Source organism: Somniosus microcephalus, chromosome 19 (assembly GCF_052327205.1).
Source record: "Somniosus microcephalus isolate GS21.2 chromosome 19, FLI_Smic_1.0, whole genome shotgun sequence".
In the NCBI taxonomy this organism is placed as follows: Eukaryota; Metazoa; Chordata; class Chondrichthyes; order Squaliformes; family Somniosidae; genus Somniosus; species Somniosus microcephalus.
The window spans coordinates 22685402-22712026 of NC_141005.1; the positions used below are offsets into that span (position 1 = coordinate 22685402).

Genomic DNA, 26625 nt, shown 5'->3' on the forward strand with positions numbered 1-26625 from the left:
GTGCCCGACCACTGGAGGACTGCTAACGTGCTACCGCTCTTTCAAAAGGGAGAGAGGGATAGACCGCATAATTACAGGACAGTCAGCCTAACCTCGGTGGTGGGAAAATTATTGGAAAAAGTTCTGAGGGACAGGAGAAATCTTCATTTAGAAAGACACGGATTAATCAGGGACAGTCAGCATGGATTTCTTAACGGAAGGTCGTGTCTGACTAACGCAATTCAATTTTTCGAGGAGGTAACAAGGAGGGTCGATGAGGGTAGTGCCTTTGATGTAGTCTATATGGATTTTAGCAAGGCTTTTGATAAGGTCCCGCATGCCAGATTGGTCACGAAAGTAAAAGCCCATGGGATCCAAGGCAAAGTGGCAAGTTGGATCCAAAATTGGCTCAGAGGCAGGAAACAAAGGGTAATGGTCGAAGGGTGTTTTTGTGACCGGAAGGCTGTTTCCAGTGGGGTTCCGCAGGGCTCACAGAATCACAGAAACCCCACAGTGCAGATAGAGGCCATTTCGGCCCATCGAGCCTGCACCGACTCAGTACTGGGCCCTTTGCTTTTTCTGGTATATATCAATGATTTGGATTTGAATGTAGGAAGTATGATTAAGAAGTTTGCAGATGATACAAAAATTGGCCGTGTGGTTAATAATGAAACAGAATGCTGTAGACTGCAGGAAGATATCAATGGACTCGTCTAGTGGGCAGAACAGTGGCAAATGGAATTCAGTTGGAATACACAATAAATGGTAGGACACTGAGAAATGCAGAGGATCAGCGGGACCTTGGAGTGCATGTCCACAGATCCCTGAAGGTAGCAGGACAGGTAGATAAAGTGGTTAAGCAGGCATACGGGATACTTGCCTTTATTAGCCGAGGCGTAGAATATAAGAGCGGGGAGGTTATGCTTCAACTGTATAAAACACTAGTTAGGCCGCAGCTAGAGTGCCGCGTGCAGTTCTGGTCACCACATTACAAGAAGGATGCGATTGCACTAGAGAAGGTGCAGAGGAGATTTCCGAGGATGTTGCCTGGGCTGGGGAATTTTAGTTATGAGGAAAGATTGGATAGGCTGGGGTTGTTTTCTTTGGAACACAGGAGGCTGAGGCGAGACCTAATTGAGGTGTGTAAAATTATGAGGGGCCGAGATAGAGTGGATAGGAAGGACCTATTTCCCTTAGCAGAAGGGTCAATAATAGATTTCAAGTAATTGGTAGGAGGTTTACAGGGAATTTGAGGAGACATTTTTTCACCCAGTGAATGGTGGGGGTCTGGAATGCACTGCCTGAAAGGGTGGTAGAGGCAGAAACCCTCATCACGTTTAAAAAGTACTTGGATATGCACTTGAACTGCCGTAACCTACAAGGCTACGGACCAAGTGCTGTAAAGTGGGATTTGGGTGGATTGCTCTTTGTCGGCTGGCACGGACAAGATGGGCCGAATGGCCTCCTTCTGTGCTGTAAATTTCTATGATTCTGCCTGATCATGTGACATCTGCCCACACGACTTCTACAAATGTTATTACATTGTAGCCAGGATTGTTTAGTTTCCAATTCCGCCCATTTTGAAGCCAGGTCTCCGTTATGGCTACTATTGCATAACCCCATGTGGCAACTTGCGCCTGCAACTCGTCAATCTTATTTGTAACGCTCCTCGCATTAACACACATGCATTTCAACAGCATGCTAGTTGGCTTTGCTTTTTTCCTGAATTTAACTGCTGCTCTTTCGACATTCTTCTTTGTTCTGTTGCTGTTTGTCCCTCCGAGTTTTCTATGCACCTTGTCTCTCCTCTCTGCTGCTGTGTCCTGGTGGCCCTCCGCCAGTGTGTGTATTTTGGCTATCTTATTTTCTTCTTCTGCTTATTTCGGCCCTGTGTCTGGAGCCCCTTGCATTTGTGTAGCAGCAGGAGAATGTGCAGCGAAGAAATGGTCAAAGGAAAGCGAGAGAGAGAGCAGCAAAAAGGATGTTGATTGATTAAGAGCAGTGTGTGCGCGTGTGTGTGCAAAACGTTGAGCAGCCTGTGGCGGCAGCAAAAGCCTACTGCACCTGGTATTCCCAGGCGGTCTCCCATCCAAGTACTAACCAGGCCTGACTCTGCTTAGCTTCCGAGATCAGACGAGATCGGGCGCATTCAGACTAGTATGGCCGTAGGCATATGCTAGCTGGCTTTCTCTTTACTTAAAGCTGTCGCCCATTTTTTTCTCTTCTACGCATTCATACAAGTATTCAACACTCAATTTACATTTACAAATTTTACTCCTCCCGCAACCCCCCACCCCCCCTCCACCTCTTCTTGCTGCTCTGCCTCCCACACAAACAAACTACAAGCCCAACCCTTCATTGCCTTCTATTCAAATATTACATCAAATAAACATGCTCAAACACCAAGTCTTAAGGGCTGTAGCATCTTTCAAACTGGACAAATACCCAGGCCCGCATCAAATCTATCCCACACTCTTAAGAGAAGTAAGACACCAAATAGCACAGGCTCTCACCATCATTTTACAATCCTCTCTGGCTACAGGTGTGGTGCCCGACCACTGGAAGACTGCTAACGTGCTACCGTTCTTTCAAAAGGGAGAGAGGGATAGACCGCATAATTACAGGCCAGTCAGCCTAACCTCGGTGGTGGGAAAATTATTGGAAAAAGTTCTGAGGGACAGGAGAAATCTTCATTTAGAAAGACACGGATTAATCAGGGACAGTCAGCATGGATTTCTTAACGGAAGGTCGTGTCTGACTAATGCAATTCAATTTTTCGAGGAGGTAACAAGGAGGGTCGATGAGGGTAGTGCCTTTGATGTAGTCTATATGGATTTTAGCAAGGCTTTTGATAAGGTCCCGCATGCCAGATTGGTCACGAAAGTAAAAGCCCATGGGATCCAAGGCAAAGTGGCAAGTTGGATCCAAAATTGGCTCAGAGGCAGGAAACAAAGGGTAATGGTCGAAGGGTGTTTTTGTGACCGGAAGGCTGTTTCCAGTGGGGTTCCGCAGGGCTCACAGAATCACAGAAACCCCACAGTGCAGATAGAGGCCATTTCGGCCCATCGAGCCTGCACCGACTCAGTACTGGGCCCTTTGCTTTTTCTGGTATATATCAATGATTTGGATTTGAATGTAGGAAGTATGATTAAGAAGTTTGCAGATGATACAAAAATTGGCCGTGTGGTTAATAATGAAACAGAATGCTGTAGACTGCAGGAAGATATCAATGGACTCGTCTAGTGGGCAGAACAGTGGCAAATGGAATTCAGTTGGAATACACAATAAATGGTAGGACACTGAGAAATGCAGAGGATCAGCGGGACCTTGGAGTGCATGTCCACAGATCCCTGAAGGTAGCAGGACAGGTAGATAAAGTGGTTAAGCAGGCATACGGGATACTTGCCTTTATTAGCCGAGGCGTAGAATATAAGAGCGGGGAGGTTATGCTTCAACTGTATAAAACACTAGTTAGGCCGCAGCTAGAGTGCCGCGTGCAGTTCTGGTCACCACATTACAAGAAGGATGCGATTGCACTAGAGAAGGTGCAGAGGAGATTTCCGAGGATGTTGCCTGGGCTGGGGAATTTTAGTTATGAGGAAAGATTGGATAGGCTGGGGTTGTTTTCTTTGGAACACAGGAGGCTGAGGCGAGACCTAATTGAGGTGTGTAAAATTATGAGGGGCCGAGATAGAGTGGATAGGAAGGACCTATTTCCCTTAGCAGAAGGGTCAATAATAGATTTCAAGTAATTGGTAGGAGGTTTACAGGGAATTTGAGGAGACATTTTTTCACCCAGTGAATGGTGGGGGTCTGGAATGCACTGCCTGAAAGGGTGGTAGAGGCAGAAACCCTCATCACGTTTAAAAAGTACTTGGATATGCACTTGAACTGCCGTAACCTACAAGGCTACGGACCAAGTGCTGTAAAGTGGGATTTGGGTGGATTGCTCTTTGTCGGCTGGCACGGACAAGATGGGCCGAATGGCCTCCTTCTGTGCTGTAAATTTCTATGATTCTGCCTGATCATGTGACATCTGCCCACACGACTTCTACAAATGTTATTACATTGTAGCCAGGATTGTTTAGTTTCCAATTCCGCCCATTTTGAAGCCAGGTCTCCGTTATGGCTACTATTGCATAACCCCATGTGGCAACTTGCGCCTGCAACTCGTCAATCTTATTTGTAACGCTCCTCGCATTAACACACATGCATTTCAACAGCATGCTAGTTGGCTTTGCTTTTTTCCTGAATTTAACTGCTGCTCTTTCTACATTCTTCTTTGTTCTGTTGCTGTTTGTCCCTCCGAGTTTTCTATGCACCTTGTCTCTCCTCTCTGCTGCTGTGTCCTGGTGGCCCTCCGCCAGTGTGTGTATTTTGGCTATCTTATTTTCTTCTTCTGCTTATTTTGGCCCTGTGTCTGGAGCCCCTTGCATTTGTGTAGCCCTTGCATTTGTGTAGCAGCAGGAGAATGTGCAGCGAAGAAATGGTCAAAGGAAAGCGAGAGAGAGAGAGAGAGAGAGCAGCAAAAAGGATGTTGATTGATTAAGAGCAGTGTGTGCGCGTGTGTGTGCAAAACGTTGAGCAGCCTGTGGCGGCAGCAAAAGCCTACTGCACCTGGCATTCCCAGGCAGTCTCCCATCCAAGTACTAACCAGGCCTGACTCTGCTTAGCTTCCGAGATCAGACGAGATCGGGCGCATTCAGACTAGTATGGCCGTAGGCATATGCTAGCTGGCTTTCTCTTTACTTAAAGCTGTCGCCCATTTTTTTCTCTTCTACGCATTCATACAAGTATTCAACACTCAATTTACATTTACAAATTTTACTCCTCCCGCAACCCCCCACCCCCCCTCCACCTCTTCTTGCTGCTCTGCCTCCCACACAAACAAACTACAAGCCCAACCCTTCATTGCCTTCTATTCAAATATTACATCAAATAAACATGCTCAAACACCAAGTCTTAAGGGCTGTAGCATCTTTCAAACTGGACAAATACCCAGGCCCGCATCAAATCTATCCCACACTCTTAAGAGAAGTAAGACACCAAATAGCACAGGCTCTCACCATCATTTTACAATCCTCTCTGGCTACAGGTGTGGTGCCCGACCACTGGAGGACTGCTAACGTGCTACCGTTCTTTCAAAAGGGAGAGAGGGATAGACCGCATAATTACAGGCCAGTCAGCCTAACCTCGGTGGTGGGAAAATTATTGGAAAAAGTTCTGAGGGACAGGAGAAATCTTCATTTAGAAAGACACGGATTAATCAGGGACAGTCAGCATGGATTTCTTAACGGAAGGTCGTGTCTGACTAACGCAATTCAATTTTTCGAGGAGGTAACAAGGAGGGTCGATGAGGGTAGTGCCTTTGATGTAGTCTATATGGATTTTAGCAAGGCTTTTGATAAGGTCCCGCATGCCAGATTGGTCACGAAAGTAAAAGCCCATGGGATCCAAGGCAAAGTGGCAAGTTGGATCCAAAATTGGCTCAGAGGCAGGAAACAAAGGGTAATGGTCGAAGGGTGTTTTTGTGACCGGAAGGCTGTTTCCAGTGGGGTTCCGCAGGGCTCACAGAATCACAGAAACCCCACAGTGCAGATAGAGGCCATTTCGGCCCATCGAGCCTGCACCGACTCAGTACTGGACCCTTTGCTTTTTCTGGTATATATCAATGATTTGGATTTGAATGTAGGAAGTATGATTAAGAAGTTTGCAGATGATACAAAAATTGGCCGTGTGGTTAATAATGAAACAGAATGCTGTAGACTGCAGGAAGATATCAATGGACTCGTCTAGTGGGCAGAACAGTGGCAAATGGAATTCAGTTGGAATACACAATAAATGGTAGGACACTGAGAAATGCAGAGGATCAGCGGGACCTTGGAGTGCATGTCCACAGATCCCTGAAGGTAGCAGGACAGGTAGATAAAGTGGTTAAGCAGGCATACGGGATACTTGCCTTTATTAGCCGAGGCGTAGAATATAAGAGCGGGGAGGTTATGCTTCAACTGTATAAAACACTAGTTAGGCCGCAGCTAGAGTGCCGCGTGCAGTTCTGGTCACCACATTACAAGAAGGATGCGATTGCACTAGAGAAGGTGCAGAGGAGATTTCCGAGGATGTTGCCTGGGCTGGGGAATTTTAGTTATGAGGAAAGATTGGATAGGCTGGGGTTGTTTTCTTTGGAACACAGGAGGCTGAGGTGAGACCTAATTGAGGTGTGTAAAATTATGAGGGGCCGAGATAGAGTGGATAGGAAGGACCTATTTCCCTTAGCAGAAGGGTCAATAATAGATTTCAAGTAATTGGTAGGAGGTTTACAGGGAATTTGAGGAGACATTTTTTCACCCAGTGAATGGTGGGGGTCTGGAATGCACTGCCTGAAAGGGTGGTAGAGGCAGAAACCCTCATCACGTTTAAAAAGTACTTGGATATGCACTTGAACTGCCGTAACCTACAAGGCTACGGACCAAGTGCTGTAAAGTGGGATTTGGGTGGATTGCTCTTTGTCGGCTGGCACGGACAAGATGGGCCGAATGGCCTCCTTCTGTGCTGTAAATTTCTATGATTCTGCCTGATCATGTGACATCTGCCCACACGACTTCTACAAATGTTATTACATTGTAGCCAGGATTGTTTAGTTTCCAATTCCGCCCATTTTGAAGCCAGGTCTCCGTTATGGCTACTATTGCATAACCCCATGTGGCAACTTGCGCCTGCAACTCGTCAATCTTATTTGTAACGCTCCTCGCATTAACACACATGCATTTCAACAGCATGCTAGTTGGCTTTGCTTTTTTCCTGAATTTAACTGCTGCTCTTTCGACATTCTTCTTTGTTCTGTTGCTGTTTGTCCCTCCGAGTTTTCTATGCACCTTGTCTCTCCTCTCTGCTGCTGTGTCCTGGTGGCCCTCCGCCAGTGTGTGTATTTTGGCTATCTTATTTTCTTCTTCTGCTTATTTCGGCCCTGTGTCTGGAGCCCCTTGCATTTGTGTAGCAGCAGGAGAATGTGCAGCGAAGAAATGGTCAAAGGAAAGCGAGAGAGAGAGAGAGAGAGAGAGAGCAGCAAAAAGGATGTTGATTGATTAAGAGCAGTGTGTGCGCGTGTGTGTGCAAAACGTTGAGCAGCCTGTGGCGGCAGCAAAAGCCTACTGCACCTGGTATTCCCAGGCGGTCTCCCATCCAAGTACTAACCAGGCCTGACTCTGCTTAGCTTCCGAGATCAGACGAGATCGGGCGCATTCAGACTAGTATGGCCGTAGGCATATGCTGGCTGGCTTTCTCTTTACTTAAAGCTGTCGCCCATTTTTTTCTCTTCTACGCATTCATACAAGTATTCAACACTCAATTTACATTTACAAATTTTACTCCTCCCGCAACCCCCCACCCCCCCTCCACCTCTTCTTGCTGCTCTGCCTCCCACACAAACAAACTACAAGCCCAACCCTTCATTGCCTTCTATTCAAATATTACATCAAATAAACATGCTCAAACACCAAGTCTTAAGGGCTGTAGCATCTTTCAAACTGGACAAATACCCAGGCCCGCATCAAATCTATCCCACACTCTTAAGAGAAGTAAGACACCAAATAGCACAGGCTCTCACCATCATTTTACAATCCTCTCTGGCTACAGGTGTGGTGCCCGACCACTGGAGGACTGCTAACGTGCTACCGTTCTTTCAAAAGGGAGAGAGGGATAGACCGCATAATTACAGGCCAGTCAGCCTAACCTCGGTGGTGGGTAAATTATTGGAAAAAGTTCTGAGGGACAGGAGAAATCTTCATTTAGAAAGACACGGATTAATCAGGGACAGTCAGCATGGATTTCTTAACGGAAGGTCGTGTCTGACTAACGCAATTCAATTTTTCGAGGAGGTAACAAGGAGGGTCGATGAGGGTAGTGCCTTTGATGTAGTCTATATGGATTTTAGCAAGGCTTTTGATAAGGTCCCGCATGCCAGATTGGTCACGAAAGTAAAAGCCCATGGGATCCAAGGCAAAGTGGCAAGTTGGATCCAAAATTGGCTCAGAGGCAGGAAACAAAGGGTAATGGTCGAAGGGTGTTTTTGTGACCGGAAGGCTGTTTCCAGTGGGGTTCCGCAGGGCTCACAGAATCACAGAAACCCCACAGTGCAGATAGAGGCCATTTCGGCCCATCGAGCCTGCACCGACTCAGTACTGGGCCCTTTGCTTTTTCTGGTATATATCAATGATTTGGATTTGAATGTAGGAAGTATGATTAAGAAGTTTGCAGATGATACAAAAATTGGCCGTGTGGTTAATAATGAAACAGAATGCTGTAGACTGCAGGAAGATATCAATGGACTCGTCTAGTGGGCAGAACAGTGGCAAATGGAATTCAGTTGGAATACACAATAAATGGTAGGACACTGAGAAATGCAGAGGATCAGCGGGACCTTGGAGTGCATGTCCACAGATCCCTGAAGGTAGCAGGACAGGTAGATAAAGTGGTTAAGCAGGCATACGGGATACTTGCCTTTATTAGCCGAGGCGTAGAATATAAGAGCGGGGAGGTTATGCTTCAACTGTATAAAACACTAGTTAGGCCGCAGCTAGAGTGCCGCGTGCAGTTCTGGTCACCACATTACAAGAAGGATGCGATTGCACTAGAGAAGGTGCAGAGGAGATTTCCGAGGATGTTGCCTGGGCTGGGGAATTTTAGTTATGAGGAAAGATTGGATAGGCTGGGGTTGTTTTCTTTGGAACACAGGAGGCTGAGGCGAGACCTAATTGAGGTGTGTAAAATTATGAGGGGCCGAGATAGAGTGGATAGGAAGGACCTATTTCCCTTAGCAGAAGGGTCAATAATAGATTTCAAGTAATTGGTAGGAGGTTTACAGGGAATTTGAGGAGACATTTTTTCACCCAGTGAATGGTGGGGGTCTGGAATGCACTGCCTGAAAGGGTGGTAGAGGCAGAAACCCTCATCACGTTTAAAAAGTACTTGGATATGCACTTGAACTGCCGTAACCTACAAGGCTACGGACCAAGTGCTGTAAAGATTTGGGTGGATTGCTCTTTGTCGGCTGGCACGGACAAGATGGGCCGAATGGCCTCCTTCTGTGCTGTAAATTTCTATGATTCTGCCTGATCATGTGACATCTGCCCACACGACTTCTACAAATGTTATTACATTGTAGCCAGGATTGTTTAGTTTCCAATTCCGCCCATTTTGAAGCCAGGTCTCCGTTATGGCTACTATTGCATAACCCCATGTGGCAACTTGCGCCTGCAACTCGTCAATCTTATTTGTAACACTCCTCGCATTAACACACATGCATTTCAACAGCATGCTAGTTGGCTTTGCTTTTTTCCTGAATTTAACTGCTGCTCTTTCTACATTCTTCTTTGTTCTGTTGCTGTTTGTCCCTCCGAGTTTTCTATGCACCTTGTCTCTCCTCTCTGCTGCTGTGTCCTGGTGGCCCTCCGCCAGTGTGTGTATTTTGGCTATCTTATTTTCTTCTTCTGCTTATTTTGGCCCTGTGTCTGGAGCCCCTTGCATTTGTGTAGCAGCAGGAGAATGTGCAGCGAAGAAATGGTCAAAGGAAAGCGAGAGAGAGAGAGAGAGAGCAGCAAAAAGGATGTTGATTGATTAAGAGCAGTGTGTGCGCGTGTGTGTGCAAAACGTTGAGCAGCCTGTGGCGGCAGCAAAAGCCTACTGCACCCGGTATTCCCAGGCAGTCTCCCATCCAAGTACTAACCAGGCCTGACTCTGCTTAGCTTCCGAGATCAGACGAGATCGGGCGCATTCAGACTAGTATGGCCGTAGGCATATGCTGGCTGGCTTTCTCTTTACTTAAAGCTGTCGCCCATTTTTTTCTCTTCTACGCATTCATACAAGTATTCAACACTCAATTTACATTTACAAATTTTACTCCTCCCGCAACCCCCCACCCCCCCTCCACCTCTTCTTGCTGCTCTGCCTCCCACACAAACAAACTACAAGCCCAACCCTTCATTGCCTTCTATTCAAATATTACATCAAATAAACATGCTCAAACACCAAGTCTTAAGGGCTGTAGCATCTTTCAAACTGGACAAATACCCAGGCCCGCATCAAATCTATCCCACACTCTTAAGAGATGTAAGACACCAAATAGCACAGGCTCTCACCATCATTTTACAATCCTCTCTGGCTACAGGTGTGGTGCCCGACCACTGGAGGACTGCTAACGTGCTACCGTTCTTTCAAAAGGGAGAGAGGGATAGACCGCATAATTACAGGCCAGTCAGCCTAACCTCGGTGGTGGGAAAATTATTGGAAAAAGTTCTGAGGGACAGGAGAAATCTTCATTTAGAAAGACACGGATTAATCAGGGACAGTCAGCATGGATTTCTTAACGGAAGGTCGTGTCTGACTAACGCAATTCAATTTTTCGAGGAGGTAACAAGGAGGGTCGATGAGGGTAGTGCCTTTGATGTAGTCTATATGGATTTTAGCAAGGCTTTTGATAAGGTCCCGCATGCCAGATTGGTCACGAAAGTAAAAGCCCATGGGATCCAAGGCAAAGTGGCAAGTTGGATCCAAAATTGGCTCAGAGGCAGGAAACAAAGGGTAATGGTCGAAGGGTGTTTTTGTGACCGGAAGGCTGTTTCCAGTGGGGTTCCGCAGGGCTCACAGAATCACAGAAACCCCACAGTGCAGATAGAGGCCATTTCGGCCCATCGAGCCTGCACCGACTCAGTACTGGGCCCTTTGCTTTTTCTGGTATATATCAATGATTTGGATTTGAATGTAGGAAGTATGATTAAGAAGTTTGCAGATGATACAAAAATTGGCCGTGTGGTTAATAATGAAACAGAATGCTGTAGACTGCAGGAAGATATCAATGGACTCGTCTAGTGGGCAGAACAGTGGCAAATGGAATTCAGTTGGAATACACAATAAATGGTAGGAAACTGAGAAATGCAGAGGATCAGCGGGACCTTGGAGTGCATGTCCACAGATCCCTGAAGGTAGCAGGACAGGTAGATAAAGTGGTTAAGCAGGCATACGGGATACTTGCCTTTATTAGCCGAGGCGTAGAATATAAGAGCGGGGAGGTTATGCTTCAACTGTATAAAACACTAGTTAGGCCGCAGCTAGAGTGCCGCGTGCAGTTCTGGTCACCACATTACAAGAAGGATGCGATTGCACTAGAGAAGGTGCAGAGGAGATTTCCGAGGATGTTGCCTGGGCTGGGGAATTTTAGTTATGAGGAAAGATTGGATAGGCTGGGGTTGTTTTCTTTGGAACACAGGAGGCTGAGGCGAGACCTAATTGAGGTGTGTAAAATTATGAGGGGCCGAGATAGAGTGGATAGGAAGGACCTATTTCCCTTAGCAGAAGGGTCAATAATAGATTTCAAGTAATTGGTAGGAGGTTTACAGGGAATTTGAGGAGACATTTTTTCACCCAGTGAATGGTGGGGGTCTGGAATGCACTGCCTGAAAGGGTGGTAGAGGCAGAAACCCTCATCACGTTTAAAAAGTACTTGGATATGCACTTGAACTGCCGTAACCAACAAGGCTACGGACCAAGTGCTGTAAAGTGGGATTTGGGTGGATTGCTCTTTGTCGGCTGGCACGGACAAGATGGGCCGAATGGCCTCCTTCTGTGCTGTAAATTTCTATGATTCTGCCTGATCATGTGACATCTGCCCACACGACTTCTACAAATGTTATTACATTGTAGCCAGGATTGTTTAGTTTCCAATTCCGCCCATTTTGAAGCCAGGTCTCCGTTATGGCTACTATTGCATAACCCCATGTGGCAACTTGCGCCTGCAACTCGTCAATCTTATTTGTAACACTCCTCGCATTAACACACATGCATTTCAACAGCATGCTAGTTGGCTTTGCTTTTTTCCTGAATTTAACTGCTGCTCTTTCTACATTCTTCTTTGTTCTGTTGCTGTTTGTCCCTCCGAGTTTTCTATGCACCTTGTCTCTCCTCTCTGCTGCTGTGTCCTGGTGGCCCTCCGCCAGTGTGTATATTTTGGCTATCTTATTTTCTTCTTCTGCTTATTTCGGCCCTGTGTCTGGAGCCCCTTGCATTTGTGTAGCAGCAGGAGAATGTGCAGCGAAGAAATGGTCAAAGGAAAGCGAGAGAGAGAGAGAGAGCAGCAAAAAGGATGTTGATTGATTAAGAGCAGTGTGTGCGCGTGTGTGTGCAAAACGTTGAGCAGCCTGTGGCGGCAGCAAAAGCCTACTGCACCTGGTATTCCCAGGCGGTCTCCCATCCAAGTACTAACCAGGCCTGACTCTGCTTAGCTTCCGAGATCAGACGAGATCGGGCGCATTCAGACTAGTATGGCCGTAGGCATATGCTGGCTGGCTTTCTCTTTACTTAAAGCTGTCGCCCATTTTTTTCTCTTCTACGCATTCATACAAGTATTCAACACTCAATTTACATTTACAAATTTTACTCCTCCCGCAACCCCCCACCCCCCCTCCACCTCTTCTTGCTGCTCTGCCTCCCACACAAACAAACTACAAGCCCAACCCTTCATTGCCTTCTATTCAAATATTACATCAAATAAACATGCTCAAACACCAAGTCTTAAGGGCTGTAGCATCTTTCAAACTGGACAAATACCCAGGCCCGCATCAAATCTATCCCACACTCTTAAGGGAAGTAAGACACCAAATAGCACAGGCTCTCACCATCATTTTACAATCCTCTCTGGCTACAGGTGTGGTGCCCGACCACTGGAGGACTGCTAACGTGCTACCGTTCTTTCAAAAGGGAGAGAGGGATAGACCGCATAATTACAGGACAGTCAGCCTAACCTCGGTGGTGGGAAAATTATTGGAAAAAGTTCTGAGGGACAGGAGAAATCTTCATTTAGAAAGACACGGATTAATCAGGGACAGTCAGCATGGATTTCTTAACGGAAGGTCGTGTCTGACTAACGCAATTCAATTTTTCGAGGAGGTAACAAGGAGGGTCGATGAGGGTAGTGCCTTTGATGTAGTCTATATGGATTTTAGCAAGGCTTTTGATAAGGTCCCGCATGCCAGATTGGTCACGAAAGTAAAAGCCCATGGGATCCAAGGCAAAGTGGCAAGTTGGATCCAAAATTGGCTCAGAGGCAGGAAACAAAGGGTAATGGTCGAAGGGTGTTTTTGTGACCGGAAGGCTGTTTCCAGTGGGGTTCCGCAGGGCTCACAGAATCACAGAAACCCCACAGTGCAGATAGAGGCCATTTCGGCCCATCGAGCCTGCACCGACTCAGTACTGGGCCCTTTGCTTTTTCTGGTATATATCAATGATTTGGATTTGAATGTAGGAAGTATGATTAAGAAGTTTGCAGATGATACAAAAATTGGCCGTGTGGTTAATAATGAAACAGAATGCTGTAGACTGCAGGAAGATATCAATGGACTCGTCTAGTGGGCAGAACAGTGGCAAATGGAATTCAGTTGGAATACACAATAAATGGTAGGACACTGAGAAATGCAGAGGATCAGCGGGACCTTGGAGTGCATGTCCACAGATCCCTGAAGGTAGCAGGACAGGTAGATAAAGTGGTTAAGCAGGCATACGGGATACTTGCCTTTATTAGCCGAGGCGTAGAATATAAGAGCGGGGAGGTTATGCTTCAACTGTATAAAACACTAGTTAGGCCGCAGCTAGAGTGCCGCGTGCAGTTCTGGTCACCACATTACAAGAAGGATGCGATTGCACTAGAGAAGGTGCAGAGGAGATTTCCGAGGATGTTGCCTGGGCTGGGGAATTTTAGTTATGAGGAAAGATTGGATAGGCTGGGGTTGTTTTCTTTGGAACACAGGAGGCTGAGGCGAGACCTAATTGAGGTGTGTAAAATTATGAGGGGCCGAGATAGAGTGGATAGGAAGGACCTATTTCCCTTAGCAGAAGGGTCAATAATAGATTTCAAGTAATTGGTAGGAGGTTTACAGGGAATTTGAGGAGACATTTTTTCACCCAGTGAATGGTGGGGGTCTGGAATGCACTGCCTGAAAGGGTGGTAGAGGCAGAAACCCTCATCACGTTTAAAAAGTACTTGGATATGCACTTGAACTGCCGTAACCTACAAGGCTACGGACCAAGTGCTGTAAAGTGGGATTTGGGTGGATTGCTCTTTGTCGGCTGGCACGGACAAGATGGGCCGAATGGCCTCCTTCTGTGCTGTAAATTTCTATGATTCTGCCTGATCATGTGACATCTGCCCACACGACTTCTACAAATGTTATTACATTGTAGCCAGGATTGTTTAGTTTCCAATTCCGCCCATTTTGAAGCCAGGTCTCCGTTATGGCTACTATTGCATAACCCCATGTGGCAACTTGCGCCTGCAACTCGTCAATCTTATTTGTAACGCTCCTCGCATTAACACACATGCATTTCAACAGCATGCTAGTTGGCTTTGCTTTTTTCCTGAATTTAACTGCTGCTCTTTCTACATTCTTCTTTGTTCTGTTGCTGTTTGTCCCTCCGAGTTTTCTATGCACCTTGTCTCTCCTCTCTGCTGCTGTGTCCTGGTGGCCCTCCGCCAGTGTGTGTATTTTGGCTATCTTATTTTCTTCTTCTGCTTATTTCGGCCCTGTGTCTGGAGCCCCTTGCATTTGTGTAGCAGCAGGAGAATGTGCAGCGAAGAAATGGTCAAAGGAAAGCGAGAGAGAGAGAGAGAGAGAGAGCAGCAAAAAGGATGTTGATTGATTAAGAGCAGTGTGTGCGCGTGTGTGTGCAAAACGTTGAGCAGCCTGTGGCGGCAGCAAAAGCCTACTGCACCCGGTATTCCCAGGCAGTCTCCCATCCAAGTACTAACCAGGCCTGACTCTGCTTAGCTTCCGAGATCAGACGAGATCGGGCGTATTCAGACTAGTATGGCCGTAGGCATATGCTAGCTGGCTTTCTCTTTACTTAAAGCTGTCGCCCATTTTTTTCTCTTCTACGCATTCATACAAGTATTCAACACTCAATTTACATTTACAAATTTTACTCCTCCCGCAACCCCCCACCCCCCCTCCACCTCTTCTTGCTGCTCTGCCTCCCACACAAACAAACTACAAGCCCAACCCTTCATTGCCTTCTATTCAAATATTACATCAAATAAACATGCTCAAACACCAAGTCTTAAGGGCTGTAGCATCTTTCAAACTGGACAAATACCCAGGCCCGCATCAAATCTATCCCACACTCTTAAGAGAAGTAAGACACCAAATAGCACAGGCTCTCACCATCATTTTACAATCCTCTCTGGCTACAGGTGTGGTGCCCGACCACTGGAGGACTGCTAACGTGCTACCGTTCTTTCAAAAGGGAGAGAGGGATAGACCGCATAATTACAGGCCAGTCAGCCTAACCTCGGTGGTGGGAAAATTATTGGAAAAAGTTCTGAGGGACAGGAGAAATCTTCATTTAGAAAGACACGGATTAATCAGGGACAGTCAGCATGGATTTCTTAAGGGAAGGTCGTGTCTGACTAACGCAATTCAATTTTTCGAGGAGGTAACAAGGAGGGTCGATGAGGGTAGTGCCTTTGATGTAGTCTATATGGATTTTAGCAAGGCTTTTGATAAGGTCCCGCATGCCAGATTGGTCACGAAAGTAAAAGCCCATGGGATCCAAGGCAAAGTGGCAAGTTGGATCCAAAATTGGCTCAGAGGCAGGAAACAAAGGGTAATGGTCGAAGGGTGTTTTTGTGACCGGAAGGCTGTTTCCAGTGGGGTTCCGCAGGGCTCACAGAATCACAGAAACCCCACAGTGCAGATAGAGGCCATTTCGGCCCATCGAGCCTGCACCGACTCAGTACTGGGCCCTTTGCTTTTTCTGGTATATATCAATGATTTGGATTTGAATGTAGGAAGTATGATTAAGAAGTTTGCAGATGATACAAAAATTGGCCGTGTGGTTAATAATGAAACAGAATGCTGTAGACTGCAGGAAGATATCAATGGACTCGTCTAGTGGGCAGAACAGTGGCAAATGGAATTCAGTTGGAATACACAATAAATGGTAGGACACTGAGAAATGCAGAGGATCAGCGGGACCTTGGAGTGCATGTCCACAGATCCCTGAAGGTAGCAGGACAGGTAGATAAAGTGGTTAAGCAGGCATACGGGATACTTGCCTTTATTAGCCGAGGCGTAGAATATAAGAGCGGGGAGGTTATGCTTCAACTGTATAAAACACTAGTTAGGCCGCAGCTAGAGTGCCGCGTGCAGTTCTGGTCACCACATTACAAGAAGGATGCGATTGCACTAGAGAAGGTGCAGAGGAGATTTCCGAGGATGTTGCCTGGGCTGGGGAATTTTAGTTATGAGGAAAGATTGGATAGGCTGGGGTTGTTTTCTTTGGAACACAGGAGGCTGAGGCGAGACCTAATTGAGGTGTGTAAAATTATGAGGGGCCGAGATAGAGTGGATAGGAAGGACCTATTTCCCTTAGCAGAAGGGTCAATAATAGATTTCAAGTAATTGGTAGGAGGTTTACAGGGAATTTGAGGAGACATTTTTTCACCCAGTGAATGGTGGGGGTCTGGAATGCACTGCCTGAAAGGGTGGTAGAGGCAGAAACCCTCATCACGTTTAAAAAGTACTTGGATATGCACTTGAACTGCCGTAACCTACAAGGCTACGGACCAAGTGCTGTAAAGTGGGATTTGGGTGGATTGCTCTTTGTCGGCTGGCACGGACAAGATGGGCCGAATGGCCTCCTTCTGTGCTGTAAATTTCTATGATTCTGCCTGATCATGTGACATCTGCCCACACGACTTCTACAAATGTTATTACATTGTAGCCAGGATTGTTTAGTTTCCAATTCCGCCCATTTTGAAGCCAGGTCTCCGTTATGGCTACTATTGCATAACCCCATGTGGCAACTTGCGCCTGCAACTCGTCAATCTTATTTGTAACGCTCCTCGCATTAACACACATGCATTTCAACAGCATGCTAGTTGGCTTTGCTTTTTTCCTGAATTTAACTGCTGCTCTTTCTACATTCTTCTTTGTTCTGTTGCTGTTTGTCCCTCCGAGTTTTCTATGCACCTTGTCTCTCCTCTCTGCTGCTGTGTCCTGGTGGCCCTCCGCCAGTGTGTGTATTTTGGCTATCTTATTTTCTTCTTCTGCTTATTTCGGCCCTGTGTCTGGAGCCCCTTGCATTTGTGTAGCAGCAGGAGAATGTGCAGCGAAGAAATGGTCAAAGGAAAGCGAGAGAGAGAGAGAGAGAGAGAGAGAGAGCAGCAAAAAGGATGTTGATTGATTAAGAGCAGTGTGTGCGCGTGTGTGTGCAAAACGTTGAGCAGCCTGTGGCGGCAGCAAAAGCCTACTGCACCCGGTATTCCCAGGCAGTCTCCCATCCAAGTACTAACCAGGCCTGACTCTGCTTAGCTTTCGAGATCAGACGAGATCGGGCGTATTCAGACTAGTATGGCCGTAGGCATATGCTAGCTGGCTTTCTCTTTACTTAAAGCTGTCGCCCATTTTTTTCTCTTCTACGCATTCATACAAGTATTCAACACTCAATTTACATTTACAAATTTTACTCCTCCCGCAACCCCCCACCCCCCCTCCACCTCTTCTTGCTGCTCTGCCTCCCACACAAACAAACTACAAGCCCAACCCTTCATTGCCTTCTATTCAAATATTACATCAAATAAACATGCTCAAACACCAAGTCTTAAGGGCTGTAGCATCTTTCAAACTGGACAAATACCCAGGCCCGCATCAAATCTATCCCACACTCTTAAGAGAAGTAAGACACCAAATAGCACAGGCTCTCACCATCATTTTACAATCCTCTCTGGCTACAGGTGTGGTGCCCGACCACTGGAGGACTGCTAACGTGCTACCGCTCTTTCAAAAGGGAGAGAGGGATAGACCGCATAATTACAGGACAGTCAGCCTAACCTCGGTGGTGGGAAAATTATTGGAAAAAGTTCTGAGGGACAGGAGAAATCTTCATTTAGAAAGACACGGATTAATCAGGGACAGTCAGCATGGATTTCTTAACGGAAGGTCGTGTCTGACTAACGCAATTCAATTTTTCGAGGAGGTAACAAGGAGGGTCGATGAGGGTAGTGCCTTTGATGTAGTCTATATGGATTTTAGCAAGGCTTTTGATAAGGTCCCGCATGCCAGATTGGTCACGAAAGTAAAAGCCCATGGGATCCAAGGCAAAGTGGCAAGTTGGATCCAAAATTGGCTCAGAGGCAGGAAACAAAGGGTAATGGTCGAAGGGTGTTTTTGTGACCGGAAGGCTGTTTCCAGTGGGGTTCCGCAGGGCTCACAGAATCACAGAAACCCCACAGTGCAGATAGAGGCCATTTCGGCCCATCGAGCCTGCACCGACTCAGTACTGGGCCCTTTGCTTTTTCTGGTATATATCAATGATTTGGATTTGAATGTAGGAAGTATGATTAAGAAGTTTGCAGATGATACAAAAATTGGCCGTGTGGTTAATAATGAAACAGAATGCTGTAGACTGCAGGAAGATATCAATGGACTCGTCTAGTGGGCAGAACAGTGGCAAATGGAATTCAGTTGGAATACACAATAAATGGTAGGACACTGAGAAATGCAGAGGATCAGCGGGACCTTGGAGTGCATGTCCACAGATCCCTGAAGGTAGCAGGACAGGTAGATAAAGTGGTTAAGCAGGCATACGGGATACTTGCCTTTATTAGCCGAGGCGTAGAATATAAGAGCGGGGAGGTTATGCTTCAACTGTATAAAACACTAGTTAGGCCGCAGCTAGAGTGCCGCGTGCAGTTCTGGTCACCACATTACAAGAAGGATGCGATTGCACTAGAGAAGGTGCAGAGGAGATTTCCGAGGATGTTGCCTGGGCTGGGGAATTTTAGTTATGAGGAAAGATTGGATAGGCTGGGGTTGTTTTCTTTGGAACACAGGAGGCTGAGGCGAGACCTAATTGAGGTGTGTAAAATTATGAGGGGCCGAGATAGAGTGGATAGGAAGGACCTATTTCCCTTAGCAGAAGGGTCAATAATAGATTTCAAGTAATTGGTAGGAGGTTTACAGGGAATTTGAGGAGACATTTTTTCACCCAGTGAATGGTGGGGGTCTGGAATGCACTGCCTGAAAGGGTGGTAGAGGCAGAAACCCTCATCACGTTTAAAAAGTACTTGGATATGCACTTGAACTGCCGTAACCTACAAGGCTACGGACCAAGTGCTGTAAAGTGGGATTTGGGTGGATTGCTCTTTGTCGGCTGGCACGGACAAGATGGGCCGAATGGCCTCCTTCTGTGCTGTAAATTTCTATGATTCTGCCTGATCATGTGACATCTGCCCACACGACTTCTACAAATGTTATTACATTGTAGCCAGGATTGTTTAGTTTCCAATTCCGCCCATTTTGAAGCCAGGTCTCCGTTATGGCTACTATTGCATAACCCCATGTGGCAACTTGCGCCTGCAACTCGTCAATCTTATTTGTAACGCTCCTCGCATTAACACACATGCATTTCAACAGCATGCTAGTTGGCTTTGCTTTTTTCCTGAATTTAACTGCTGCTCTTTCGACATTCTTCTTTGTTCTGTTGCTGTTTGTCCCTCCGAGTTTTCTATGCACCTTGTCTCTCCTCTCTGCTGCTGTGTCCTGGTGGCCCTCCGCCAGTGTGTGTATTTTGGCTATCTTATTTTCTTCTTCTGCTTATTTCGGCCCTGTGTCTGGAGCCCCTTGCATTTGTGTAGCAGCAGGAGAATGTGCAGCGAAGAAATGGTCAAAGGAAAGCGAGAGAGAGAGAGAGAGAGAGAGAGCAGCAAAAAGGATGTTGATTGATTAAGAGCAGTGTGTGCGCGTGTGTGTGCAAAACGTTGAGCAGCCTGTGGCGGCAGCAAAAGCCTACTGCACCTGGTATTCCCAGGCGGTCTCCCATCCAAGTACTAACCAGGCCTGACTCTGCTTAGCTTCCGAGATCAGACGAGATCAGGCGCATTCAGACTAGTATGGCCGTAGGCATATGCTGGCTGGCTTTCTCTTTACTTAAAGCTGTCGCCCATTTTTTTCTCTTCTACGCATTCATACAAGTATTCAACACTCAATTTACATTTACAAATTTTACTCCTCCCGCAACCCCCCACCCCCCCTCCACCTCTTCTTGCTGCTCTGCCTCCCACACAAACAAACTACAAGCCCAACCCTTCATTGCCTTCTATTCAAATATTACATCAAATAAACATGCTCAAACACCAAGTCTTAAGGGCTGTAGCATCTTTCAAACTGGACAAATACCCAGGCCCGCATCAAATCTATCCCACACTCTTAAGGGAAGTAAGACACCAAATAGCACAGGCTCTCACCATCATTTTACAATCCTCTCTGGCTACAGGTGTGGTGCCCGACCACTGGAGGACTGCTAACGTGCTACCGTTCTTTCAAAAGGGAGAGAGGGATAGACCGCATAATTACAGGCCAGTCAGCCTAACCTCGGTGGTGGGAAAATTATTGGAAAAAGTTCTGAGGGACAGGAGAAATCTTCATTTAGAAAGACACGGATTAATCAGGGACAGTCAGCATGGATTTCTTAACGGAAGGTCGTGTCTGACTAACGCAATTCAATTTTTCGAGGAGGTAACAAGGAGGGTCGATGAGGGTAGTGCCTTTGATGTAGTCTATATGGATTTTAGCAAGGCTTTTGATAAGGTCCCGCATGCCAGATTGGTCACGAAAGTAAAAGCCCATGGGATCCAAGGCAAAGTGGCAAGTTGGATCCAAAATTGGCTCAGAGGCAGGAAACAAAGGGTAATGGTCGAAGGGTGTTTTTGTGACCGGAAGGCTGTTTCCAGTGGGGTTCCGCAGGGCTCACAGAATCACAGAAACCCCACAGTGCAGATAGAGGCCATTTCGGCCCATCGAGCCTGCACCGACTCAGTACTGGGCCCTTTGCTTTTTCTGGTATATATCAATGATTTGGATTTGAATGTAGGAAGTATGATTAAGAAGTTTGCAGATGATACAAAAATTGGCCGTGTGGTTAATAATGAAACAGAATGCTGTAGACTGCAGGAAGATATCAATGGACTCGTCTAGTGGGCAGAACAGTGGCAAATGGAATTCAGTTGGAATACACAATAAATGGTAGGACACTGAGAAATGCAGAGGATCAGCGGGACCTTGGAGTGCATGTCCACAGATCCCTGAAGGTAGCAGGACAGGTAGATAAAGTGGTTAAGCAGGCATACGGGATACTTGCCTTTATTAGCCGAGGCGTAGAATATAAGAGCGGGGAGGTTATGCTTCAACTGTATAAAACACTAGTTAGGCCGCAGCTAGAGTGCCGCGTGCAGTTCTGGTCACCACATTACAAGAAGGATGCGATTGCACTAGAGAAGGTGCAGAGGAGATTTCCGAGGATGTTGCCTGGGCTGGGGAATTTTAGTTATGAGGAAAGATTGGATAGGCTGGGGTTGTTTTCTTTGGAACACAGGAGGCTGAGGCGAGACCTAATTGAGGTGTGTAAAATTATGAGGGGCCGAGATAGAGTGGATAGGAAGGACCTATTTCCCTTAGCAGAAGGGTCAATAATAGATTTCAAGTAATTGGTAGGAGGTTTACAGGGAATTTGAGGAGACATTTTTTCACCCAGTGAATGGTGGGGGTCTGGAATGCACTGCCTGAAAGGGTGGTAGAGGCAGAAACCCTCATCACGTTTAAAAAGTACTTGGATATGCACTTGAACTGCCGTAACCTACAAGGCTACGGACCAAGTGCTGTAAAGTGGGATTTGGGTGGATTGCTCTTTGTCGGCTGGCACGGACAAGATGGGCCGAATGGCCTCCTTCTGTGCTGTAAATTTCTATGATTCTGCCTGATCATGTGACATCTGCCCACACGACTTCTACAAATGTTATTACATTGTAGCCAGGATTGTTTAGTTTCCAATTCCGCCCATTTTGAAGCCAGGTCTCCGTTATGGCTACTATTGCATAACCCCATGTGGCAACTTGCGCCTGCAACTCGTCAATCTTATTTGTAACACTCCTCGCATTAACACACATGCATTTCAACAGCATGCTAGTTGGCTTTGCTTTTTTCCTGAATTTAACTGCTGCTCTTTCTACATTCTTCTTTGTTCTGTTGCTGTTTGTCCCTCCGAGTTTTCTATGCACCTTGTCTCTCCTCTCTGCTGCTGTGTCCTGGTGGCCCTCCGCCAGTGTGTGTATTTTGGCTATCTTATTTTCTTCTTCTGCTTATTTCGGCCCTGTGTCTGGAGCCCCTTGCATTTGTGTAGCAGCAGGAGAATGTGCAGCGAAGAAATGGTCAAAGGAAAGCGAGAGAGAGAGAGAGAGAGAGCAGCAAAAAGGATGTTGATTGATTAAGAGCAGTGTGTGCGCGTGTGTGTGCAAAACGTTGAGCAGCCTGTGGCGGCAGCAAAAGCCTACTGCACCTGGCATTCCCAGGCAGTCTCCCATCCAAGTACTAACCAGGCCTGACTCTGCTTAGCTTCCGAGATCAGACGAGATCGGGCGCATTCAGACTAGTATGGCCGTAGGCATATGCTAGCTGGCTTTCTCTTTACTTAAAGCTGTCGCCCATTTTTTTCTCTTCTACGCATTCATACAAGTATTCAACACTCAATTTACATTTACAAATTTTACTCCTCCCGCAACCCCCCACCCCCCCTCCACCTCTTCTTGCTGCTCTGCCTCCCACACAAACAAACTACAAGCCCAACCCTTCATTGCCTTCTATTCAAATATTACATCAAATAAACATGCTCAAACACCAAGTCTTAAGGGCTGTAGCATCTTTCAAACTGGACAAATACCCAGGCCCGCATCAAATCTATCCCACACTCTTAAGAGAAGTAAGACACCAAATAGCACAGGCTCTCACCATCATTTTACAATCCTCTCTGGCTACAGGTGTGGTGCCCGACCACTGGAGGACTGCTAACGTGCTACCGTTCTTTCAAAAGGGAGAGAGGGATAGACCGCATAATTACAGGCCAGTCAGCCTAACCTCGGTGGTGGGAAAATTATTGGAAAAAGTTCTGAGGGACAGGAGAAATCTTCATTTAGAAAGACACGGATTAATCAGGGACAGTCAGCATGGATTTCTTAACGGAAGGTCGTGTCTGACTAACGCAATTCAATTTTTCGAGGAGGTAACAAGGAGGGTCGATGAGGGTAGTGCCTTTGATGTAGTCTATATGGATTTTAGCAAGGCTTTTGATAAGGTCCCGCATGCCAGATTGGTCACGAAAGTAAAAGCCCATGGGATCCAAGGCAAAGTGGCAAGTTGGATCCAAAATTGGCTCAGAGGCAGGAAACAAAGGGTAATGGTCGAAGGGTGTTTTTGTGACCGGAAGGCTGTTTCCAGTGGGGTTCCGCAGGGCTCACAGAATCACAGAAACCCCACAGTGCAGATAGAGGCCATTTCGGCCCATCGAGCCTGCACCGACTCAGTACTGGACCCTTTGCTTTTTCTGGTATATATCAATGATTTGGATTTGAATGTAGGAAGTATGATTAAGAAGTTTGCAGATGATACAAAAATTGGCCGTGTGGTTAATAATGAAACAGAATGCTGTAGACTGCAGGAAGATATCAATGGACTCGTCTAGTGGGCAGAACAGTGGCAAATGGAATTCAGTTGGAATACACAATAAATGGTAGGACACTGAGAAATGCAGAGGATCAGCGGGACCTTGGAGTGCATGTCCACAGATCCCTGAAGGTAGCAGGACAGGTAGATAAAGTGGTTAAGCAGGCATACGGGATACTTGCCTTTATTAGCCGAGGCGTAGAATATAAGAGCGGGGAGGTTATGCTTCAACTGTATAAAACACTAGTTAGGCCGCAGCTAGAGTGCCGCGTGCAGTTCTGGTCACCACATTACAAGAAGGATGCGATTGCACTAGAGAAGGTGCAGAGGAGATTTCCGAGGATGTTGCCTGGGCTGGGGAATTTTAGTTATGAGGAAAGATTGGATAGGCTGGGGTTGTTTTCTTTGGAACACAGGAGGCTGAGGTGAGACCTAATTGAGGTGTGTAAAATTATGAGGGGCCGAGATAGAGTGGATAGGAAGGACCTATTTCCCTTAGCAGAAGGGTCAATAATAGATTTCAAGTAATTGGTAGGAGGTTTACAGGGAATTTGAGGAGACATTTTTTCACCCAGTGAATGGTGGGGGTCTGGAATGCACTGCCTGAAAGGGTGGTAGAGGCAGAAACCCTCATCACGTTTAAAAAGTACTTGGATATGCACTTGAACTGCCGTAACCTACAAGGCTACGGACCAAGTGCTGTAAAGTGGGATTTGGGTGGATTGCTCTTTGTCGGCTGGCACGGACAAGATGGGCCGAATGGCCTCCTTCTGTGCTGTAAATTTCTATGATTCTGCCTGATCATGTGACATCTGCCCACACGACTTCTACAAATGTTATTACATTGTAGCCAGGATTGTTTAGTTTCCAATTCCGCCCATTTTGAAGCCAGGTCTCCGTTATGGCTACTATTGCATAACCCCATGTGGCAACTTGCGCCTGCAACTCGTCAATCTTATTTGTAACGCTCCTCGCATTAACACACATGCATTTCAACAGCATGCTAGTTGGCTTTGCTTTTTTCCTGAATTTAACTGCTGCTCTTTCTACATTCTTCTTTGTTCTGTTGCTGTTTGTCCCTCCGAGTTTTCTATGCACCTTGTCTCTCCTCTCTGCTGCTGTGTCCTGGTGGCCCTCCGCCAGTGTGTGTATTTTGGCTATCTTATTTTCTTCTTCTGCTTATTTCGGCCCTGTGTCTGGAGCCCCTTGCATTTGTGTAGCAGCAGGAGAATGTGCAGCGAAGAAATGGTCAAAGGAAAGCGAGAGAGAGAGAGAGAGAGAGAGAGCAGCAAAAAGGATGTTGATTGATTAAGAGCAGTGTGTGCGCGTGTGTGTGCAAAACGTTGAGCAGCCTGTGGCGGCAGCAAAAGCCTACTGCACCTGGTATTCCCAGGCGGTCTCCCATCCAAGTACTAACCAGGCCTGACTCTGCTTAGCTTCCGAGATCAGACGAGATCGGGCGCATTCAGACTAGTATGGCCGTAGGCATATGCTGGCTGGCTTTCTCTTTACTTAAAGCTGTCGCCCATTTTTTTCTCTTCTACGCATTCATACAAGTATTCAACACTCAATTTACATTTACAAATTTTACTCCTCCCGCAACCCCCCACCCCCCCTCCACCTCTTCTTGCTGCTCTGCCTCCCACACAAACAAACTACAAGCCCAACCCTTCATTGCCTTCTATTCAAATATTACATCAAATAAACATGCTCAAACACCAAGTCTTAAGGGCTGTAGCATCTTTCAAACTGGACAAATACCCAGGCCCGCATCAAATCTATCCCACACTCTTAAGAGAAGTAAGACACCAAATAGCACAGGCTCTCACCATCATTTTACAATCCTCTCTGGCTACAGGTGTGGTGCCCGACCACTGGAGGACTGCTAACGTGCTACCGTTCTTTCAAAAGGGAGAGAGGGATAGACCGCATAATTACAGGCCAGTCAGCCTAACCTCGGTGGTGGGTAAATTATTGGAAAAAGTTCTGAGGGACAGGAGAAATCTTCATTTAGAAAGACACGGATTAATCAGGGACAGTCAGCATGGATTTCTTAACGGAAGGTCGTGTCTGACTAACGCAATTCAATTTTTCGAGGAGGTAACAAGGAGGGTCGATGAGGGTAGTGCCTTTGATGTAGTCTATATGGATTTTAGCAAGGCTTTTGATAAGGTCCCGCATGCCAGATTGGTCACGAAAGTAAAAGCCCATGGGATCCAAGGCAAAGTGGCAAGTTGGATCCAAAATTGGCTCAGAGGCAGGAAACAAAGGGTAATGGTCGAAGGGTGTTTTTGTGACCGGAAGGCTGTTTCCAGTGGGGTTCCGCAGGGCTCACAGAATCACAGAAACCCCACAGTGCAGATAGAGGCCATTTCGGCCCATCGAGCCTGCACCGACTCAGTACTGGGCCCTTTGCTTTTTCTGGTATATATCAATGATTTGGATTTGAATGTAGGAAGTATGATTAAGAAGTTTGCAGATGATACAAAAATTGGCCGTGTGGTTAATAATGAAACAGAATGCTGTAGACTGCAGGAAGATATCAATGGACTCGTCTAGTGGGCAGAACAGTGGCAAATGGAATTCAGTTGGAATACACAATAAATGGTAGGACACTGAGAAATGCAGAGGATCAGCGGGACCTTGGAGTGCATGTCCACAGATCCCTGAAGGTAGCAGGACAGGTAGATAAAGTGGTTAAGCAGGCATACGGGATACTTGCCTTTATTAGCCGAGGCGTAGAATATAAGAGCGGGGAGGTTATGCTTCAACTGTATAAAACACTAGTTAGGCCGCAGCTAGAGTGCCGCGTGCAGTTCTGGTCACCACATTACAAGAAGGATGCGATTGCACTAGAGAAGGTGCAGAGGAGATTTCCGAGGATGTTGCCTGGGCTGGGGAATTTTAGTTATGAGGAAAGATTGGATAGGCTGGGGTTGTTTTCTTTGGAACACAGGAGGCTGAGGCGAGACCTAATTGAGGTGTGTAAAATTATGAGGGGCCGAGATAGAGTGGATAGGAAGGACCTATTTCCCTTAGCAGAAGGGTCAATAATAGATTTCAAGTAATTGGTAGGAGGTTTACAGGGAATTTGAGGAGACATTTTTTC

At 46.5% G+C, this 26625-nt stretch overlaps 9 non-coding genes and 1 pseudogene across 9 annotated transcripts; all 10 read right to left on the reverse strand.

Moving 5' to 3' along the window:
• Nucleotides 1-2031: 2031 nt before the first annotated feature.
• Nucleotides 2032-2150, reverse strand: LOC147103655 (5S ribosomal RNA). The gene has a single exon (XR_015072673.1). It is a non-coding gene; the product is annotated as a 5S ribosomal RNA (ribosomal RNA).
• A 2434-nt stretch (nucleotides 2151-4584) lies between these two features.
• On the reverse strand, nucleotides 4585-4703 carry LOC147103656 (5S ribosomal RNA). Its single transcript, XR_015072830.1, has one exon. It is a non-coding gene; the product is annotated as a 5S ribosomal RNA (ribosomal RNA).
• Nucleotides 4704-7124: 2421 nt separating this feature from the next.
• On the reverse strand, nucleotides 7125-7243 carry LOC147103657 (5S ribosomal RNA). Its single transcript, XR_015072684.1, has one exon. It is a non-coding gene; the product is annotated as a 5S ribosomal RNA (ribosomal RNA).
• Nucleotides 7244-9654: 2411 nt separating this feature from the next.
• LOC147103658 (5S ribosomal RNA) lies at nucleotides 9655-9773 on the reverse strand. The gene has a single exon (XR_015072790.1). It is a non-coding gene; the product is annotated as a 5S ribosomal RNA (ribosomal RNA).
• Nucleotides 9774-12186: 2413 nt separating this feature from the next.
• Nucleotides 12187-12305, reverse strand: LOC147103659 (5S ribosomal RNA). The gene has a single exon (XR_015072695.1). It is a non-coding gene; the product is annotated as a 5S ribosomal RNA (ribosomal RNA).
• Nucleotides 12306-14724: 2419 nt separating this feature from the next.
• Nucleotides 14725-14843, reverse strand: LOC147103660 (5S ribosomal RNA). The gene has a single exon (XR_015072840.1). It is a non-coding gene; the product is annotated as a 5S ribosomal RNA (ribosomal RNA).
• Nucleotides 14844-17268: 2425 nt separating this feature from the next.
• LOC147103661 (5S ribosomal RNA) lies at nucleotides 17269-17387 on the reverse strand (annotated as a pseudogene).
• A 2421-nt stretch (nucleotides 17388-19808) lies between these two features.
• Nucleotides 19809-19927, reverse strand: LOC147103662 (5S ribosomal RNA). The gene has a single exon (XR_015072629.1). It is a non-coding gene; the product is annotated as a 5S ribosomal RNA (ribosomal RNA).
• Nucleotides 19928-22344: 2417 nt separating this feature from the next.
• LOC147103663 (5S ribosomal RNA) lies at nucleotides 22345-22463 on the reverse strand. The gene has a single exon (XR_015072831.1). It is a non-coding gene; the product is annotated as a 5S ribosomal RNA (ribosomal RNA).
• A 2421-nt stretch (nucleotides 22464-24884) lies between these two features.
• On the reverse strand, nucleotides 24885-25003 carry LOC147103664 (5S ribosomal RNA). The gene has a single exon (XR_015072706.1). It is a non-coding gene; the product is annotated as a 5S ribosomal RNA (ribosomal RNA).
• Nucleotides 25004-26625: the final 1622 nt, after the last annotated feature.